Source organism: Watersipora subatra, chromosome 6, assembly GCF_963576615.1.
Source record: "Watersipora subatra chromosome 6, tzWatSuba1.1, whole genome shotgun sequence".
NCBI classification, from domain to species: Eukaryota; Metazoa; Bryozoa; class Gymnolaemata; order Cheilostomatida; family Watersiporidae; genus Watersipora; species Watersipora subatra.
Window position 1 is genome coordinate 22,500,128 of NC_088713.1, and position 16,695 is coordinate 22,516,822.

General features: G+C 37.5%; 2 pseudogenes; one reads left to right on the plus strand and one right to left on the minus strand.

Moving 5' to 3' along the window:
• Positions 1–1,282: 1,282 nt before the first annotated feature.
• Positions 1,283–16,695, minus strand: part of LOC137398130 (ATP-binding cassette sub-family F member 1-like) — a 743,032-nt pseudogene continuing 727,619 nt past the window's right edge.
• Positions 15,741–16,695, plus strand: part of LOC137398761 (ATP-binding cassette sub-family F member 1-like) — a 50,387-nt pseudogene continuing 49,432 nt past the window's right edge.

Consider the following 16,695-nt stretch of genomic DNA (forward strand, 5'->3'; position numbering starts at 1 on the left):
GAACAAAAGCCGTTACTTCTTTATTGCGATTGCTCTTGTTCTGTCAGTATGTCCATGGCAGAAATGTTTCACAACTGATTCTGTATCTATTTCAACATCTTTATATATGTGTTGTATTGGAAGATTATTTAGATTAGCCTGCCCTAGTGCTCCTCATCGATGTTTTGATTCGGTAATGTTATGATAAGGAAAATGAAAGCTCGGAGGATCCTTTTTACACCCCCATTATAAGCAGTAAAGTTCAGTTTCTAAGTCTTAACAAAGTCTCACAAGATCACTCATTTACCGAGACCACCACGGAGACAATATAGAATGCTAGTTGCTACTAAATTAGTTGTTGGAAATTCCAAGTGAATGAGCTTAGACTGCAATTCTTAGCACTTAACAGCCAAAAATCACTACAAGGTTGAGACGGCTCAGCCACCCAGCCGTCCCAGGGAATACGAGCCTGGTTACAAGAGCCAGTCATCTACTTGCAGTAACAACTAACATAATACACGAGACTGTTACTATCAATGCTGTAACCTTTAATGAAGGTAGGTTCCTGATATTGAAATAATATACTGTAAAACTTTTATTTGAACGCCATTCGGCTGCATTTGTTAACCTTTCTCCTATTGCGACCGTGAAATAGAGGTGGCATTCGATTAGAGGTTTTAAAGTGTCTTTTGCTCACTGATATAAACTGTGACAAGTCTGGTCTCTTGTTGTTACAAATAAATGACAAAGTTAATGATTAACAGGTGAAAAAAGATACAGAATTAGACTGAGATCTAGCTTACTAGCCAGGCATAATGAAGTCATTATTTTTTCACCCCTAATCACTCAAGTGGGTAGTAATATCTGCTTTAGCTTGGATCTTCTACTAAAAATCAATTCTGCAATTAGGGTCTTAGCTGTTCCAAACAGCAAATATTATGGAACTTTAATAGTGATAGCCTTCCAACCTCTTTCAATCATCAAGAACTTAGGCTACAAAATGAGGAGTTGTTTATTTTAACAATGTTTTTCTACAAACGTCTGGCTGTTACTTAAAGACAGTGAAGCCCATTTAACAGACTGAAATGCTTAGCTATGTGACCCTACAGTTTAATTAGCTGACCCTTGTATTCAGTTGTTACATCATGTATGATGGGTTGTATCACTGTGGTTCTTGTATTCCTCTAAATGTGGCACTGACTGGCAAGTAATCGACTTCTTATTTTTTAGCTAATATTCCTACGAATTGAATGCAATACATATCTTCAGCAATGAATGTCTTTGAAAGACTGCATACGCCAGCTGAAAACGGTATTTTTATTATAATAATGAGCAGACAACTACAAAAGTTTATCATATATTCGTGTTATTTGTTTTCTTTTTTGAGCATGTCCTCCTCTCCAAGAGCCTCCAGAATTTCGTGACGATAGTCATCAAAGTCACCATCCACTTCTGAGATATTTTTGTTTTCCACGACCCAAAGGTTGCAGTTGGCTGTACGAATGAGTCGCTCATCGTGGGAGACAATTACCACTCCTGTCACAAAGAATTTTCTAATTTATATAACAAACAATACAACAAACTATAAAAATATACATTATAAACTTCATGTTTAGTCAGGGAATGAACCAGCAATTTAATATGATAGAATGTATGTACATATATACTTTAACTATTTATTTATTGCTGGGAGTAGCTTCAATAGTATGGATAGATCTAAAAAGTTTTTTCAAACCAACGTGCAAGGAAAGACAACTACATAAAATATACAGAGATGAAAATTACCTCCACCATAGTCATTTAGAGCATCTGCCAGGGCATCAATAGACTCAATATCTAGGTTGTTGGTCGGTTCATCCTGCAAAATACATAAGCAAGAAAAACAACTCCTCAAATACAAGAATGTTTGAATTCTATAAAATCATGAACAAGAAAAAGAAAAGGTAGAGTCCATTAAAATGACATTTAGAGGTAAAATCAAAGAGTCTAGCAAAGAGATAATGGAGTAAAAGAAATAGACACGTAAGAAAGGACTCAAGTGAAGACATCGTGAGAACACGAGAAGGTAAAAGAAAGACCCACAAACAGTATCCAAAGATTGTGAGAACAGTAAACACATATAAATTGTGACAGGGGGGCAACAAATAGGCCAAATAATAAGCTAAATAACTGAAAATGACAAAGTTGAGGAAAGAGATCAATTGAATCCCTAAATAGATCATTAGAATATACATACGAGTACAAGCACATCAGGTGCTCTGCATGAAAGATCAGCAAGAGCTACCCTCGCCCTTTGACCTCCCGAGAGATCTCTGTTGAGTATGGTGTGGGCGTGACTAGCGAGCCCAAAAGATCCGAGCATCTTCCTCGCCTTTTGGTACTCAAGGTTGAACTTGTTCTAATAAATTACAAACAGACAGCTCACATTTTGCGGTTTTCTACATAAAAATGGATATTAGCGTAAATTGAAAAAAGTTAGGTAAGATTCAAGACTGTTACTGTCTGCCCTGAACGTAACACACAACGTTCAGTTAAAATACTTTTAAGCATACAATTCCTAGGAACAGAAACATAAAAAAACTATATTAAAAGACCTCACAATTCCATAGTGATTGTAAAAATTTCAAGGTCATCCATTGTGCTCTGCTGAGTATTAGCTGCAACTCTGATACTCGTACTGCTAAATAAATATAATATTATAAATATTATTTACAATAATATATATCTAAAAAAATATTATATATATAAATAACATACATAAATATACACAATAAACATTAGATATATAATATTATATATATTAATTACATATATAAACAATATTAGACATTATTTACATATCTAATAAATATTAAATATATAAATAAAATCTAATTTTATTAGATATTATTTTATATATATTGTATCGTATATATATAATAGTATCGTGCTATTATTTAATTTTCCCATGCTTCAACCCAAATTCCCTAAAATATGGGTTGAATTACATTGAGACTACAAAAAGACTAATCTCTCAGCACCAGATAGGCTCTACGCCTTAGCATTAATCACACTAGCCTGTGAACCCCGTGACATGCTCCTATTGTATGTTACAAGAACATGGCAACTTACTCCAAGATACTAGACAGGGCTAGTATATATATCAAGTTGGTCAGCAGAGTGCTGGTCATATTTACCAACTCGGACTCTGTGGTTTTTCCTCATCTCTCCATTTGTCTGCAAATGTTACCACACAACTACCTTTTAAAATTCTAACTATTTTAAATTGGGAATTTTAATTCTAGTTAAAGAGTAGATAACTCTAACGGCTATCTGTAATGTGCAGCAAACAAGAAAACTGACCACATTTTCTTAATTGAAGACCAAATACTTCTTAATCGAAGACCAAGTACTTTTTAATCTTCGTACCACAATGTGGAATAAGGTGAGTATTTAATTTGTAGCATTTTCCTTTAAAAATTTGTACGAAACAAACAAACCAAAAATTTACAGCTGCAAACAACTCCTTGTTCTCCAATGGTTCCCAGCATTAAAACACCAATAGTTATGTCAGAACTAATCCTGAGAGACCTACCGGCGTGAGATCACCGACAAGCAGTTTAACCAGAGTAGATTTTCCGACTCCATTTGGTCCTACAATAGCGATTCTTGATTCCATGTCGACACCAAAGTTGACCTTTTTGAAGAGGGCTGGTTGGCCAGAATAGGCAAAGTCAGCATCTACAGACATATGGAAGCACTTGCTGACTCGTGTCATTGAGTCAATTGGTGAGCAACTAACTAATGCGTCATTGAGTCAATTGGTGAGCAACAAGCTAAGGATGGTAAACCACAGCTCAGTACTGAATCAGTGTCATTGTAATTTTTCGGACACTGAATATTTCTAAAGGATATATTATGCAAATAACCTACACTTAATAAATGCCACACTATCTGACACACATGCAACGTGTCATTCATAGGTTGATGAAATTTAATGTGGAGTCTAGAGAGGATGCATGCTTTCAAAATGCTGTTCCTACTATAATGGGCCAAATACATATATGCGAAATAAGGCTGCAAAAACAAGTAATAGTAAAAAAATAGTAATACAACAGAGTATAGTGTCCATAGCCTGTACTGAACCACATAACAAACAATGTACAAATGAAATACAAAGCATGGTAATAATATATAATCAAAACAACCAAAACATTGTAAAATTTGTTAAGATACCAATGATAATTAGATAAACATATCACAGCGGAGACAAATTCAAATATTGACATGGTGTCAAGGGAGAAAATTGATATTCAAAAACTGAATATTTAAAATTGAATTAATAATTGATATATATATGAATAGTTTTTTTTGTTATAATAATTGTTGTAATGATTATTTTATACTTAAATAGTAATATAAAATGTATTGTTTTGTGCGTTTCCTTTGAGTGAAATACTACAATGGTTCTATGTGTAATGGTTAGCTTCTGGACCTTGAGTTCAATTTCTCCCAAGAAATATTTTGACTGCAGACAAAGTGGCACTTCTGCCCAACAATAATCAGACTGTTGTTATAAAGAAAAATTGAAACAGCAACTCAATCATTGGAGATGGGCGCTACTGTAATGATGAGTCCAAGTATCAAGTATTATTGACATTGCGATGCCTCCTATCTCTTGTAGGCAACTGTCTGCAGGTAATTATCTTATAATTGACAATAACACGCCAGTGGTTTGTTTCTAAGCGTCTGTGAACTCTATTTTCCTCAAAAGGTCAAAATAACAATTACTCTGTCAAGGCTTACTAGCTCAAGCAAAAATAACAATATGCTTGTATACTTAGCCCCATTTGTTAGGGCCTTACTAGGTTCAATGAGTATGTATCTATTAGGCGTGCAGCGGTAGCTCTTGCTGTCAGGGGGCTGGATAAACTCTCTCCTCAAGGCTTTATGGCTTCCTGGCTTGCTACCTCTTTGGGTGAATCGTATCTGCTATGTATTTCCTTGGCAAGCTGTTTGCTGCCGGCTCTTTAGCTATCTTGGGCGTCTGTTAGTCTTCTCCTGTCTTGTCTCCTTTCTTGTGCCTCCCCTCTGCTGCCAGTTCCTCGCTGCCTGGCTCGCTGCCAGCTTCTCGCTTCTGTCTCGTCGACTTTTCCCCTATTTTATACTTGCCCTTGAGTCATTGCCAAAGGTCATTGGTTGGTTCTGTTTTGCTGGTGGTTTTTGCATCATTTCTTGCATAATTTCTGTTTCAAATTCTCTGCGGTGAGCTAAAATTCCTTACTGTTCTTGGAATCCCATGACGGCACGCAAAGAATATTCCAAGTCCAGCAACAAATTGTGCAAAACTGGCCATAACTCAAAAACTAATAGGAGTAGCTTTGTGAAATTAATTTTGCAGTAGTCCTCATTCTAAGACGCTACTAGCTAGCTAATTTATATGAAGCAAGAAACATGTTATCATTTTAGGCAGTTCTTTCCACAGCCATTTCATCAATATTTTTGCATAAAATAAAATATCTTAGTTAATGAAAAATTATGCTATATTTTTCTACTGCTATACAATACAACATTTTCGAGACCAAAATGATGTTATAAGCTATATCTAAATATACTAAATAAAGTGTTGTAAATAATTGTCTTGCTGATGACTGGTTGCTGATCTGGCGTATGCTGACTGCTACTTTGCTCCAACAAGTCATAAATCTAGCTGGCTCCCGTAATATTGGTGATATACCTCTCCTTGTACATGCCACTCTCTAGAGCTGTTTGCTTCACTGGATAGCTATGAGTAATTGTTGTAGCCAGTTAGTCTATTTCATATTAAGTGGTGTTGGTCAAAAATAATCATGATTTAGTAGCAATTTTGTGCTATTTTTCATTCATAAGCTTTTCATTATAATGATCAGACAACTCCCAATCCAACTTATGTCCCATATATTCACATTGCATCAGCTGTGATGGTTGGACAACTCCCATGCTTGATATTTCTAGCAGCATAGCAATTGCCCTAGATTTTCATGTTTGCTTGTTGATGTATCACAGTGCTTAGTGCAATGTTTTGCAGCAGTTGTTCCGTGATCCCACAGTTTATTATTTCTTTTTACTTATTGGTCATCTATCATTTCAAACCCTGACAGAGCCTACCATAAAGTGCTCCAAAAGTGATTTATTTTATATTAGGATGAATAATAAGCTGAAACAATTTTCTATACCAGAATTTTATGCTGATTCTGAGTATCTAGTTTCTACACCTCTAAACTAGCCACCAGACTAATTATAATGTATTATGTAATACAATAAATTAATAATATAATTTTTATAATTTACAAATTTGACTAGTGCAGAGCAGGACTTTGATACACCAAACTAGATCAAAATTTGTAGCTGATTTCAAATATCATATTATGAGATTTCAAAAATTCATGTATTTGAATAATAATATTATTATGTAGGTTATATGCGTAACTTGAAGTATGTATTAAATATGATTGTGAATACCACCCAATTCCATTTGTTTTTGCACCAGACTTTGGAGCTTGTTCTGAGTATGTAATTGACAATTCTCTCAACTGGTCACAACCTTTTTTTAAATGTATTATGTAATACATGGATATCTATATAGACAATATTTATATCTTTCCAAGTTTCTTAGATTTTAACTTATACACGATATTATATAATATAATGGATTACATATTTTGTCTGTCTGTCGGTCTGATGTAGCACAGTGACTGTGTGTTATCTCCTACACATCTACAAAAAGGAAAAATGAATCAAAAACTGTCACAGCTGTTTAAAGATTTGGCCAAGATGTAGAATCTTTTTTTTTTCTGTCTAGTATTAGGGAAAGGTGTCATGAATGAAAATATTCTTCAAACTTTTAAGACATAACCTGATACTTGATGTATAATAACCTACCTTCACCAGCATTCTTAGAGGAATATGTATTATCTTCTTCAGCACCAGTTTTGTTTCCACAGTACTTGCACTGACACATGTCTGTACATTTGAGTCCAGTCTTCTGGCACTGGCATCTATTGGATGAACATCCTGTCTTACATCGACAACACATGTCTTTCATCCCATCAGAAGGCACTGGGTTCTGTGTCATCCATGTGGTTTTGAGGTTGCCATTAGACAAAGTCCAGCCATGATTAGTGGGTAGGGGAGGATCAATTGTTGGTTGCACAGCTCTACGCCATATGGCTGCTTGGTAACCAGCTCTCATTACATGCAGCCTCAGTTCATCTTGGGTTAGATGAAGGTTAGTTTGGGAAATCCTTGAGGGAGAGCAATAAACAAAATATCTTGTTTCATTGACCTTTTCAGTTGTGTCAATACACGTACAGTATTATAAAGCCTGCATATGAGTTTCTCTATAGAGTCCTGAGTATCATCCTCTACCTCAAACTCCAAGCCCAAAGAGCTTAATATGTTGATGAACTCAGGGTTCTGCTTGAGCAAATTCAGAAAAGATGTCTTTCCTTTTAAATGAAATGCGCTGATACTATCACAACCACTGCGTGCATGTAGACCCATAAGTGCATGGCAGTAGAACAGTGTTAGAATACCTGACACATTTCCAATGTGTATGTACCGCATTTGTTCTTTCTTCTCACAGAAGTAGTACAATTAATCTGATGAAAGCTCATGTACTAAACATATACAAATCATAGACACATCTGTATCTTGACACTATCATCACCGTACAGTCCGATCCTTTGTCTTACATGATGGACTTTATATGCGCAATCATTCTTGTGTCGGCTTCCCTATGATATGATGCTAGACTCACTATATTTTTATTACTAGTTTTCCCATCCATTTGAAAACTGATTTTGTTGCACTTGGATGAAAATTCTATGCATACATTGATATCTTGTTTGGTCTGTGCACTGCTCCACTCCTTACTCAAGAAAACCACCAAAGATTCTTTGTTAGCACCCTCAGCCAGTAAGTCTGACAATTTTGGTACCATTTGATTTGGTCCAAAAATTGTCACTTTTTGACTACCTTTAAATCCATGATGCATTCATTCTGTTGATTTGATGCTCGCCTCAGGATAGCTATCACAGACAAATTCTACCCGAGAAGAACCATATGATGTAGCGATTGATGCTAGCCCTTTCAATAGGACACTAGTAACCATTCCGAATGTCGCTGAGGGTTTCAAAGCTTGAATCTCAGCCATTCCATCAGTGACCACAGCAACAAATTTTGGAAGCTTTTTCAAATTTTGGGTAACATGTTGGATGTGGCTCTAGCTTTTTCTCTGATGCTGTCATAAGGGTAGAGTTAGCTGTCTTCATCATCAATCCATTCGCATTTGTCAGGCTCCAGGTTACATTGCCAAAGGAATAAGAAAGTACGTTTCTAAGATCGATGTTCCTCTGCTGGCTGATTACAAGAAGACGATAAAAGATCCGTCCTGTACACTGTAGACATTTTTTACTAGAAGTTTTCTTAGCATTTTGACTCAAAGCAAAACCTTTCAGTTTGTTTGCCATTATTGGCGCATTAAATTCTACTATTGAGTTGTCATCCGTTTGGTGACAAAATCTTGAAACTGCTTTTCTCCGATCTGTCTTGCATTTTGTAAATCATAGGCAATGTCAATTGAAACCTCCACTTCACTGACGATAGAGACAAGATTTTTACCTTTGTGCTTGAATGGGTTGATTCAAGCTGATATGATTTCTTTGATGAGACATATTGTGTCTTCATCAGCTTTCCATGTTGATTCTGACAAGTCGTGCTTGTCTGAGCTAGTGGAGTCCAATTCTTGAAGCTTCCTTATTTCTTTAGTTTTGTGTGCGCAGTTGTCCTTTGTGGATGAGCTATGGTCCAACTCTGTAAGACAGATTAGGTGTTTGTGAATCCAATGAGACCTCCCTGTGATTTAAAATCACGATTGACGGTCTGTTCTATCGCCATATAACAGGCAACGCTGGAGCATGGGCGGTGATGCTCATATTGAAAGGTAGAATAACCAAGGTGATCTGCCATTGCTTGGTAAATTAGGGGGTGAGACTTTGCCAGCTGCGTCATCTTCATATAGTAAAGTGTGCCATACCTTGCATAGTTGAAGTGGTCGTATGCAAAAACCATGGCAAGAGTCATTGTAGTTAGTTGACATGGAGGTTCCAATCAGATTTCTTTGTGGCTCGGACAAAACTTAGCAGCTGGGTCATCATTTCAATATACTCTACCCAGCATCTAAATGTGAGGTTGCCTATTGAAGAGATGACTACAAAATCTTGGAATGCCTGATTCATGTGGGCAAGTTCAGTTTGATTACATTCAGTGTGATTGAAAACATCTTTACTAACGTCCAAACTAAGAAAGTCAAGGACATTAAAGTGTTCAAGACTTTCAGCAAGTTTATCCAACAATTATAGGTCATACAGTGCTTCCATGCAGAGTTTGTGTGTCATGATGGGCCTATTGTAACTATGACCATTCATCATCCCTTTCAGGCTTCCTTCAGCAATACATTGTGATTATGTGATTATTTTGACCCACCCAGCATCACCATACCTTTCGCCTATCACACCAAGGAAAGATATCACTGTGTGGAAACTTCTTAATCTAGGGACAAGTCTTGACATTAGAATGGGATTGACGAAGTGAATAGTTTGTGCTTTACTTTTACTTTAAAGTTTCACAAGATCACTCATTTGGCGAGATTACCATGAAAACAATATAAAACGCTAGTTGCTCATAAATTCGTTGTGGGAAATTCTAATTGAATCAGCTTAGACTGCAATTTTTATTACTTTACCGGCAAAAATCACAAAGTGGTCGAGGCGGCTCAGCCGACAAGGCGCCCCAGGGAATACGGGCCTGACCACACCTACCTGTACAATGTTCTAACAATTTGTGAGCTAATTACGATGGCTGAGTTCTCAAACCAGTCATGTGGGACACAAAGCTAAGTTCACAAAATGGATTACAAGTTTTGGTTTTCTGTAATTTCATTTTAATATAAGTTAGAATTTTCAAAATCCAGTAAACAATATCCTGACAAATATGACAATGAATAAGTAAAATATTTGTGTTCTATCAGTATTCATTGTGGCTAAAACTATTTTTCATAATTCCAGTTGACTGGTTTGTTCACAAACTAGTTAAGAAGTTAGAGCACAAAGCAGCCAACTGGTATATCATTGAAGCATAACAATGGGTTTGAGGATGCGCATAAAACATGCGCATAAAATTACATTGGTTTATAATAGGTCCTATATAATAGTTTACAAATACTGCATTTGCTTTCTTTAGATGAACAACCAGATAGTTTTATGACATTAAGCTACATAAGCTCAAATTTATGATGGTAAACTTAGTCTATTTTAGGAGCGAATTCACATATGATTTGTCTGTTTCTACCAAAAAAGGAAGCATTGACTCGAGATCTTTCACTTTTGCTTTAGCTAACGTTATCATGCTTTTGTCTTCTGGAGCATTGGCTAATCTGATCTCAGATGAGGATCCTCTTGACAGGGTTTTACTTATAACAGAATCCAATTTTAGACTAGGGTTATTTGTGTGCTCACGATGAGAAACATTTTGAGGTCTAGCTGCACGGTAAACAAGCTTCTTCACCTTGGTGTAGCGTAGCAGATTATAATGCCCTGTTTTTGTCATTTCACTATACATTTTGATGTGTTTTTCTTCCAAAGGGTGACTTGCATAGTTTTTTGTTTGGCTTTATATTGAGTAGGTAGCGAACGACATGACATTCTTTTTGTTGTGTTGGTACCAACATCATTGCAAGGTTTGCTACCACATACCATATTTAATGCTATAATTATATAGAGAAGGAATACTGATAATAATATGAGCACCATTTTGCGATATTCAAAAACAAGGATAATTATTGATGACGGAAAATGCTGTAAAAGGTTAGGTTCAGTTTTCAAATAATATGGTTTAATGTACAAAACTATCATAAAGCCAGGAATTGTAAGTTAATAATGTTATATTGTATGAACTGTAATGAACTGTATGTATAGGATGTGTGTAAGCAACTGGCAAACATAGCTAGTCCAAACATAGCTAGCATAACTAATCTTATAATAATAGGATAAGCTGACTCAGCTACTGTAGGGCTGGTAGAGTCATTAGCATTCAGTGTGAGCACACACTGTGACATCTTCCTTTTTTAGTTGTTACAATTCAAACTGCTCTAAAATATCACAAGTCAGACACTTACAGAAAAATAACATATCTGCATAACAGTTTAAAATAATAGAAGTTGATTGCAAAACACAATTGTACAAAATCTGATTCTTGGTAGAAATTGACACTTAGTCCAAAACCACACCAAAAACAAAACATGATTCATTTTTAACTAAAAAGACACAAAATCTGGTGGATGTAGCTTATAATAATTGTCCTAATCAAGAGAAACCTAAACGAGTGGGTGGTTTGGACACTCTTCCCGACCTAGTGACAACTGAGGAAAAGCTTGAACTCATTTGATTAGGATTGGTTGCACCTGTCGATGCAGGAGTGGTGGTGCCACTCTGGTCAACAGAATTGGAAACAACAGCTAACTGACTTTGCTGAGCAGACTGGATCGGAACCAAAGTTTTATCAGAATTAGTACTTTCAACCAGTTTCTGTTGTTTATCAAGGTTATCATTGATCAAGGTTCTATCAGAATTAGTACTTTCAACGAGCCTCTGTTGTTTATCAATGTGATCATTAATCAAGGTTTTATTATAGGCATGAGAAGATCGGTTAGGTCTAAGAGATTTTATGTTGCGCCTGAAAACTTTGCCATCCGATAATTTGATGTAGTAACTTCGAGGCGTTTCCGCGTGTTCAACAATAACACCTTCTGCCCACTTTCTATGGCCTAGTTTACACCAAACTTTCATTCCTACGCAATACTCAATGGGAAGGGTTGCTGTGTTGTTCTGAAATATAGCTTGTGATTGTCTTTTAACAAAGCGACTGTGTATTTCCCCTAGATGTAGTCCTTGAGTTGGTGGGGTAGGCGATGCAATTGTCCTCTTAAATTTCGAGCCTGTAGCAAAACTGCCGGAGATGGGAGTTGGTCACCCAATGGAGTTGACCGTAATGTGGCCAAAACATCACACAATGTCTGACCAGATATCAACGCCTTTCTGAGGCTGTTTTTGATGGTTTGATTCATGCGTTCGGCCAACCCGTTTGAACGTGAATGATAGGGAGAGGAAGTTATGTGTTTAACGTCATTATCCTCAATGAAGCATTTAAATTCATAAGATGTGAAATATGACGCATTGTCACTGACCAATGTTTCAGGCCGACCAAAGTCGATGAACTGCCTTTTTAATAAATCTATGACTTCTAAAGACCGAGAAGTTTTTAATTGATAGCAGGCTGGCCACTTCGAGTATCGATCTACCGTTACCAAATAATCGTTGCCGTCGAGGTGGAAAATGTCCATACTAACCGATTGCATAGGGTATTCTGGGATATCATATGGTTCAAGGCTATACTGACTGTTTGATCTCATGTATTCTTGACAAACAGAACACGATTCTATCAAATCTCTAATCTGACCTAAATAGCCTGGCCAATAAACTGCACCTTTGGCTTGCTCAGTACATTTACTAACTCCCATGTGACCAGCATGTATTTGGTCCAACACCGTTTTCCTCATTGCTATAGGAATAACAATCTGGGCCCGGCACAGTAACAGGTCATTATGCATTGTTAGATCAGACTTTACATTCCAGTAAGGTTTTAGTGGTTCAAGGCAAGCATGTTTAGTCATTGGCCAACCATGCTTTATGTATGACGCTAGTATCTGCATTGTGGGATCTAGTTTCGTTGCCTGACTCAACTTTTCCTTGAACAGAGGCTGTGTGATAATGCCTGTGGTTATTGAATCAATCTGATCACGATCTAGTGCTTCAAGTTTATTAGCCTCAGCACCGTAGCTAGGAAAAAATGCACGTGACAATGTATCAGCTAAAATTAGGTCTCTACCTGGTTTATGAATTAAAGTGTAATCGTATCCTTGATTGCGTAGTCTCATGCGCATCAATCTAGGGCTAAGCTCATTTAAACCCTTTTTCATTATTCCAATTAGTGGAAGATGGTCTGTTTCTATCATGACATGCTGCCCGTATATGTACTGATGAAACCGCCTCAGACCATATTGAATCGCGAGGTACTCCTTCTTAATTTGCGCATATTTTCTCTGTGTTTCCGTAAGGGAGCAACTGGCATATTCTATTGGTTGGCCTGCATGCATTATTACTGCTCTCATGCCAAACTGACTGGCATCAACTGATAGGGTAACTGGCAATTCTGGATCAAACATTTTTAGCATTGGGCGAGATGATACGAGGAATTTTAGTTTCTCAAACGCCTGCTCAGCTGCTTCGCTCCAGGACCATTCTACACCTTTTTTAGTTAGCTCGCGCAGTGGGGTGGTAACTTCCGACAGATTCGGACAGAACTTAGCTAGATATGTGGCCATTCCTAAAAGCCTACTGACGTCATCTTTACACTCTGGTTTTGGCATTTTTGTAATTGCCTCCACCTTACGGACATCGGCCCTGATAGTACCATCGCCTATAACATGACCTAGATATTTCAACTCAGACTGCCTAAAATTGCATTTCGACTCTTTCAATTTCAGATTACAATCCCTGCATCTCTGCAATACCAACTCTAAGATTTTATCGTGCTCGGTTTCAGTCGCTGCATGAATCAACAAATCATCTACGTAGCATTCCACTCCTTCAATGTCTTCAAATAATTCCGACACAGTCCGACAAAATATCTCAGGACTAGAGGATATTCCATAAGGCAATCTAAGAAATCGATATCTACCGAATGGAGTGGCAAAAGTCGTCAACAAACTGCTAGCCTCATCTAATTCAATCTGCAAAAATCCTGAGGTTGCATCTAACGTAGTGAATACTCGAGACTTCGAAAGTTTAGCAAATATTTCACTAGCTGTTGGTAATGCGAAGTGTTCGCGTTTTAGATTTTTATTTAACTGTGTAGGGTCTAGACAAATCCTGAGTGACCCGTCAGGTTTCAGTATGTTTACTATAGGGTGCACCCAGTCAGTTGCTTGTCTTACTTTAGCTATTGTGCCTTCACTTTCCATAGATTGTAACGTGAACTTTAGTTTATCCCTTAGTCTAAATGGGACCCTCCTAGCACTTTGTATAACAGGCTGAGCGTTTTCTTTTAGTTGCAAAGCATGCTTACATGGCAACCTGCCAAGACCATTGAACACATCAGTGAATTTTTTAGCTACCTTATCTGTGACGGAATCAGCCCTATCAACCAACCCAAGCTCAATGCAACTGGGCAGCCCCAATAAAGTTGCCATGTTTGTATCAGTTTTTACGACTATAAACTCCACTGTATGATACTTATTGCTAACATCCACCAGTAACATAACCTTGCCTAATACATCAAGTGCATGTCCACTAAAAGACACTAATGATCTAGCATGCTTGACAATTGTCACCTGACTATTTACGCTGGCTAGTACAGTCTGTGAAATTACATTACATGATGCTCCCGTATCCACTTTTAATCGTAATGGCTTACCATTGCACTTAGCATTGATTGTCCATTCTCTTCCGTCATTGATGGCAAATGCAATGTCTCCGGTATTAACGTTGTCAGGTTCCGATACCTCATTGGCAGTGTTGTTGCTGTTATCTCGTGAAGATAAGCATGCAGTGGAAAAGTGATTTTTACGGGAACATTTCCTGCACACCGTTCCGTAAGCTGGACACCTCCCTCGTTGATGTTCCATAGCACAGTATTTACAGTTCTTTATCGTTTGTAACAGTCCAGTTCTATATTTTCTATCCGATTGTGGGTTAGGGCTCTTGCTCTCTGACATGGATATTTCCTGTTGTGGGGGTACGACACTTCGTATGGCATTAACACCATCTGTCGCGTGGTTCATTTCTCTGAGGTATTGCGTGGTAGCCTCTTTACGTTGGCATACTGATATAACCTCCTGTAATGTAGGATTGCCTGGCAAGTTGAATATATCCTCACGAACCAACTTGGACGATATACCTGCTACAATTCGATCCACTAGCGCTTTGTCTTTCTCATCAGCATGGAATTCACAAGTTGTTATGAGGTCTCGAAGTGCTGTCACAAAGCTTTCGAATGGCTCGCCTTGCTTCTGAACTCTGCTGTGAAATTTGAATCACTCAAAGACTGTCTTTACCTGAGGGTTGAAGTGTTCAGTGAACGCTTTCTTTACTTCTGCAATGTCTTTTCGATCAGCTATGTTCAGTGTTCGAAATATTTCTTGGCCTTGTGCGCCAAGCAGTGTCAATAAAGTCACTACTTGTATTTCTCCATCCTTTTTAGTCTTTTCTGTTGCTATCATGTAAAGATCATATTGCTCGAGCCATGCTTTCCAACTTCTACTAGTCTCGCTGGGATTGTCTGTAGAATTTACAAAACTTGCCGGCGGCTTGAGCCCTCCTTCTGCCATGTTTTCTTTTTGTTCTCCTCAAAAATCCCGTCCTGACACCATATCATAAAGCCAGGAATTGTAAGTTAATAATGTTATATTGTATGAACTGTAATGAACTATATGCATTGGATGTGTGTAAGCAACTGGCAAACATAGCTAGTCCAAACATAGCTAGCATAACTAATCTTATAATAATAGGATAAGCTGACTCAGCTACTGTAGGGCTGGTAGAGTCATTAGCATTCAGTGTAAGCACACACTGTGACAAAAACCCACTCACCTAAAAACCCAGTCACTCACTCTGGTTTCAAACTTCATGGAAATTGATCTGTCAAAATCTGTCTTGGACATAGTGGAGTACATCGGTAGGTAAATACAACCAATTCCTCCAAATTTTCTACAAAACAAGAGATCTGGCACACATTGCAGCCTTGCTGCAATGTGCTAAACTGCATGACTGCCCATATTGTCGTACATAATTTAGGTATTTACATGTATTTTGGTATTAGCTACTTTCACTTATTGTTAGTGTATAGAACAGATATACAGGTAGCAGAGTGGCTTGAAATAATACTGCAGCGGATCAGTGAGATGTAGGTAAATTTATTTTACGGTTGACACACAAACTTTTTATAATAATATTAACATATAATATTTATTTAGCAGGTTATGTGGTGCGGAGCTTAAAACTCAACTGCAATGACTGCACCAGCTTTATAGCTTGCTGTCCAGGTTTACGCACCAGGGATGATGCGACACCAATCAGTGTAAAAGATAGAGGTGCTCTGTTTATACCTCATCCTGTCATCACAAAGATATGTCTAGGCTCAGAACAGATTATACGGCAGTGTGTCGACTTACAAGGAATCACTGCGGACATACAGAAGCCGGTGGTCACTAAGACTCTTTTATTGGTTTTACAAAGCAATTTGCATCAGGAATTTCCATGCTCAAGTCACAGCGCAGCCAGCGTTAGTTAAGACCATCACATCCAGATATGTCAGAATTAGAATTCACCACGAGGCTACAAAGGTAGCAGCTAACAAAAGTAATCTTAGATCAAAGCTCAGCCGACTGGTCGTCTTTAGTCATGTGTAGCCTGTCATAATAATTATGTCTAGAAAAGTGTACCATTGGTCGTTTGTTTTCTACGATTTTTCTGATGCTGTTTGCATAACACCTAAGACTCAACATTTATGTTCATGGCAGACTGTGATCAGTGTACCATTTACCAGTGTGTATGCATTTGAAATCAGTTTGTACACCTAGCT